Here is a 5,876-nt window from a genome sequence, read left to right on the forward strand (position 1 = left end):
CGCCCCGAGCCGCCGGAGCCCCGCCGGAGCACGCCCCGACGAGGTACCTCGCCGCTCGTTCGGTTGCCGGTTTTTAAAAAAAAACCATTCGTTTTAAAAAAACCATAGATCCGTTTTTTTTCGGTTTTATTATTTTGCGAGCGTTCACCGAACCATTCGTTTTAACGAACGCGTTCGTCGATTTTTCTCTGTTAACGAACGTCTGTTCTTTAACCGTTCGTCCGTTTTTCTTTTTCGTCGGATTTTTCCGCTATTTTCTCAGATTCGATTTCTGATCGAATCTTCGTTTCTTTTTAACTTCTCGCTCGTTTATTGGAATCAGGCGATTCAAGCGCCTAGAGTTTCGTCTCGAAATTCTCTTTCCGTTTAACCTACTCAAACAAGTTTTTGCTACTGTAAAATTTGACCTAGATCCAGGTTAGTAAACGAAGCTTCTTTCTTTCGCAGTTTGACTTTCGTTGCTTCTTTCGAGTTGATTCTTTTTGCAAACCGGAGTTCCTAAGTTGAACTTTCTGGTTGGATCTTTCATTCGAGTTTTACCTGTGCATTAGATGAGTACTTATTGTTTACTTGTTTGTTTGCGATAGAGTACCCGGAGTGTGCCGCTTGTTACTTCGAATCGCTAGGTTTTGCGGATCATCAGCAAGGCATGTAACACTTTGATCATATACCTTCCATACCCAGTTTTTATTGCATTAGATCTATTTTCCTCAGACACTTGCATGATTAGGATCTAATTAAATTGTGGGTATTGGGAAGTAGTTGAGGTAGTACCTATTACCTGTTTTGTTTATCAAACCCTTGGGAGTTACTTCTACGCTGCTATTATATTGCCATGCTATGCTCGTAGACATGGATTGGGTTTGAGAGATTTCCATGACAGATGTGAGATTGTTAATTAATGGTTTACTTAAGGTGCCAACTAAAACTCACATCTGGGTGGATTGAGGTACCTGGGTATTCCAGGATTGCCTGTTTTTCTTTTGGACCGCCACCCAGGTTCAAAGGGATCATGAGATTATTCATGCTAGAAACTTCCGTGTGCAGCCGCAAGCTATTATGGGCTCTAGCATAGTTGACTAAGTTGTGTGAAATCTTACAGTGGTAGACTAGCAGATGTAGGGGAAAGTAGGTGTAACTGTCTACCCATACGTAAGGTGCAAACACTTCTGAAAGACTGTGTCTCGGTCATCCGTTACTCAAACACCATGTAGTGTGAGTAATCCAACGGAGGAGATCGAGTCTTGTGGGGAAAAGTGCACAAACCTCTGCAGAGTGTACAAACTAATCATGGTTAGCCGTGTCCCCGGTTATGGACAACTTGAGTATCTAGTACTTGGATTATCATGTGAATCTCATCACCATGTTACTTTTAATTAATTTTGTTGGGTTAATGATGATTCTTAATTGGCATTGAGATGCTGTCAACCATCTCAATGTTTCACAACCACCATGATAGTTAAATAAAATTTATTCCTTTGAAGTAGGGTAAAATTGGCTTTTCGCAAAATTGTAACCATAGAGCTCTCCACCAGCCATATATGCATGTAGTATAGCCTTATTTTTGTTCATTATCTTCTATGTGTTACTTTGCCAGCATATTCTATGTGCTGACCCATTTTCGGGCTGCAACGTTTCATGTTGCAGACTTTTCAGACGACGAGTAAGGTGCCTTAGGTCGTGGTCTTATACTCAGTGATGCCGCTGGAGTTGATGGACTCACTTATCTTCCAAGTCTTCCGCTGTTATCGTTTTTAGATGGCCTTAAGCCATGTTTATCATACTTAATCTCTTCAGAGATATTCGATGTAATAAGTGTGTGATTGCTACTCTGTTATAAATCCTCCATTTGTACTGTGCGTGTCAGCATTACTGATCTAGGGATGACACTGGTGCACAGCAGCATAGACCATTTGAGGTCTGGTCGCTACAAAGTTGGTATCAGAGCACACGCTGACTGTAGGACACGACCACTAGGCTTAAGCCCTAGAAAGCTTCTCTCTTCTCATTTCTGACCCCTCTCCTTTTTCTACTCTTTTAGGAATGGCAGATGCAAGGAGCAAGTTCATGCAACCAGATGAAGACACGCCTTTTGGTCGACACTTGAAGGAAGTCACCAAGTACTTGAACATAGGAATACCAAGCATCACCGGAACCTACAACGCCACATTACCCGAAGAGGAGAGCTGGAAGATTCAAGTTCACATTCCAGGAAGGACGTTTGTGCCAGTTACTGAACCTATAAGATTGGTTTTTGAAGCACCAACTTGGAGTTTAGGGAAGAGCATGGCCGCTCACATCGCCATGGGACGCATTGGAGAAGTATACTACCAGGAACTTAAGGATACAACTTATCAGATTTGTGGACGCCGAGACGCGCAATGGGAGATGATCAGAACCAAGAAGGATGGATCAATCGCAGCTTTCATCCAGGAGCAGAACCAACATATTCGTCGCCAGGAGAACCAGATGTGCACGGACAAGGAAGAACTGAAGAAGGCATTAACCAAGATCAAGGAGCTCCAAGAAGAACTCAAGGCTACACGCGAGGATTATATGGAGGAAATCATCGCACTGGTAGGGAAGAATGACGACCTGGAGAAGAAGATTGGAGTATTCATGGGAAATCCAGTGCCAAAAGCAAAGGATGACGAATGCACTTGTCCGGATAACTACATCATCATCGACGACACTGACTCGGAACCAAGTGAAGATGACTTTGTTGATGAAGCTGGAGCAGACATCATGGAGTCTTCAACGGATCAGAATTTCTAGTAGACCACCATATTAGTAGTAGTTTTCCCCCATTTAATAGTATAGTTCAAGCACTTTGTAACGCTAGTTAGATCGATTGTTTTGCCTTGTTGAATTGATTGAGTGATATTGATTGTATTTGTCTCATGAGCATATGGGTAGTGTTTTCCCTCTAGACCTCATTCTATTCTTAACTCTCATCTTTTCTAACCTATCAGATGCCTCCGAGACGCGACACCGGATTTGTTTTCCCACCAGAGATCACCCAGTTGATTCAGCAACAGAATGCCCTAATGCAAGTGTTAGTGCAGAACCAAGGCAACAACAACAACAACAACAACCCACCGCCACCACCACCTGTTGATCACTTAGCCCGTTTCCTAAGGCTAAACCCGCCGGTGTTTTCCAGTAGCACCGAGCCGATTGTTGCAGATGATTGGCTTCGCAAAGTTGGAAGGGAGTTGACCACTGCAGGATGCACAGATGCGGAAAGAGTGCGTTTTTCCGCACATCAGCTTGATGGACCCACAGCATCATGGTGGGAGAATTATACAGCCACGCACCCTATTGACACTGTCACATGGGACCAGTTTCAGCAAGCTTTCCGTACAGCTCATGTTTCAGCAGGAGCTATGGCTATGAAGAAGCGTGAGTTTCGCAACCTACGCCAAGGAGGATGCACCGTAGGCCAGTATGTGGAGGATTTCAGTAAGTTAGCACGTTATGCACCAGATGACGTTGCTACAGATGCAGCCAAGCAGGAGAAGTTTTTGGAAGGACTGAATGATGAGCTGAGTATGCAGTTGATGGTAGCAACCTTCAACAACTACCAGGAGCTGGTAGATAGAGCTCTCATGATTGAAGGGAAGCAACAACAGATTGAAAACCGTAAGAGGAAGTATGGACAAGGGAAGTATAACTCAGGAGCTCAACAGAAGCCTCGTTTTGCCCCGAAGCCGGGAGGACAGTTTCAGCATACCCATGGAGGAGGTAGTTCGCACAACCATAATGGCTCTAAAAATGGTAATGGGAATGGAGGAAGCAACGGACAGCACCGCACCAACCCATCTACCCCAGCCAAGAGGGACCTGAGCCAAGTCACTTGCTTTAAGTGCCAGAAGACTGAACATTATGCCAATGAATGTCTTGAAGCCCAAAATGGAAATGGCAATGGAAGCTCTGGGAAGAAGCCGAACCCGTTCAACAAAGGGCATGTGAACCACGTGAGCGTGGAGGAGGTTGAAGCTCAGCCTGATGTAGTAATAGGTAAGTTTTTGGTTAAGTCATTTACTGCAACCGTTCTTTTTGATACTGGTGCATCGCATTCATACATATCAAGGGGATTTGTGAATAAGTTTAAGCTGTCCACCAAAGTTCTCAGAACCCCTATGTTAGTAACCTCGCTAGGAGTAGAGTATGTGGCCAGCCAAGGATGTTTTCAGATACCATTGGCCATTGGTAGGCATGTTTTCCCCTCAGACCTCATAGTTTTGGAGTCGCAAGGTTTGGATGTGATTTTGGGAATGGATTGGCTATCGTTGTATGGAGGAAACATCAATTGTGCCAGCAAGACGATTTTGCTTACCACCCCGGAAGGGAAAAGGATCAAGTATTTATCCAGGCATATGCCGAAGAGGACTCAAGTAAATTCCTTATCAGGAGTTGTACAGGAGGAAGTACCAGTGGTGAAGGACTATCCGGATGTATTTCCAGAAGAGTTGCCAGGCATGCCACCGGATAGAGACATTGAGTTCTTGATTGAACTTTTGCCAGGCACAGGGCCAATATCTAAGAGACCGTACAGGATGCCCGCAAAAGATTTGGAGGAAATTAAGAAGCAGATCAAGGAGTTACTAGATAAAGGCTATATTCTCCCAAGTTCGTCACCTTGGGGATCACCAGTACTTCTAGTGGAGAAGAAAGATGGATCACTGAGGATGGTTGTTGATTACCGTGGATTGAATGAAGTGACCATCAAAAACAAGTACCCACTGCCGATGATCAATGATTTGTTTGACCGCCTACAAGGAGCTAAAGTATTTTCCAAGATCGATCTACGATCAGGATACCATCAGTTAAAGATTCGAGAGCAGGATATACCCAAGACGGCATTTACCACCAGATATGGATTGTATGAGTATACCGTTATGTCATTTGGTCTGACTAACGCACCTGCCTATTTCATGAACCTGATGAACAAAGTATTTATGGATTTTTTGGATAAGTTCGTCGTGGTGTTCATTGATGATATTTTAGTCTTTTCCAAGAATGAGGAAGAGCATGAGGAGCATTTACGTTTGGTACTTGAGAAGCTCAGAGAACATCAGTTATATGCCAAGTTCAGCAAATGTGAATTTTGGCTGAAGGAAGCTGGATTCCTTGGACATGTTATTTCTGGAGAAGGAGTAGCAGTAGACCCTGCCAAGGTTGATACAGTGACAAGTTGGGAATCACCCACGACAGTTGGAGAAATCCGGAGTTTTCTTGGACTTGCAGGATACTACCGGAGATTCATCGAGAATTTCTCGAAGATTGCCAAGCCCATGACTGAGCTATTGAAGGACACCAAATTCAATTGGACTGAGGAATGTGAAGCTAGTTTCCAAGAGTTGAAGGAACGATTGGTTACATCACCAGTGTTGATTCTGCCAGATCAATGCAAGGATTATGAAGTTTATTGCGACGCTTCTCGTCGAGGACTTGGAGCAGTGCTTATGCAGGAAGGAAGAGTTGTGTCGTATGCTTCACGACAACTTAAACCCCATGAGAAGAATTATGCTACGCATGATTTGGAATTAGCAGCCGTGGTGCATGCATTGAAGACATGGAGACATTTTCTCATCGGAAACCATTGTGAGGTGTACACGGATCACAAGAGTTTGAAATATATTTTCACACAGAACGAGTTAAATCTCAGACAGAGGAGATGGTTGGAGCTCATTAAAGATTATGATATGAGATTGCATTATCACCCTGGAAAGGCTAACATAGTAGCAGACGCGTTGAGCCGCAAGAGTCATGTCAACACCCTCATGACAGGAGAGTTACCTCAGGAGTTAGCCGAGGACCTTCGCGAGCTATGTTTGGAGATAGTCCCAAGAGGCTATTTAGCGACATTGGAG

This window comes from Triticum aestivum, chromosome 7D, assembly GCF_018294505.1.
Source record: "Triticum aestivum cultivar Chinese Spring chromosome 7D, IWGSC CS RefSeq v2.1, whole genome shotgun sequence".
Classification (NCBI taxonomy): Eukaryota; Viridiplantae; Streptophyta; class Magnoliopsida; order Poales; family Poaceae; genus Triticum; species Triticum aestivum.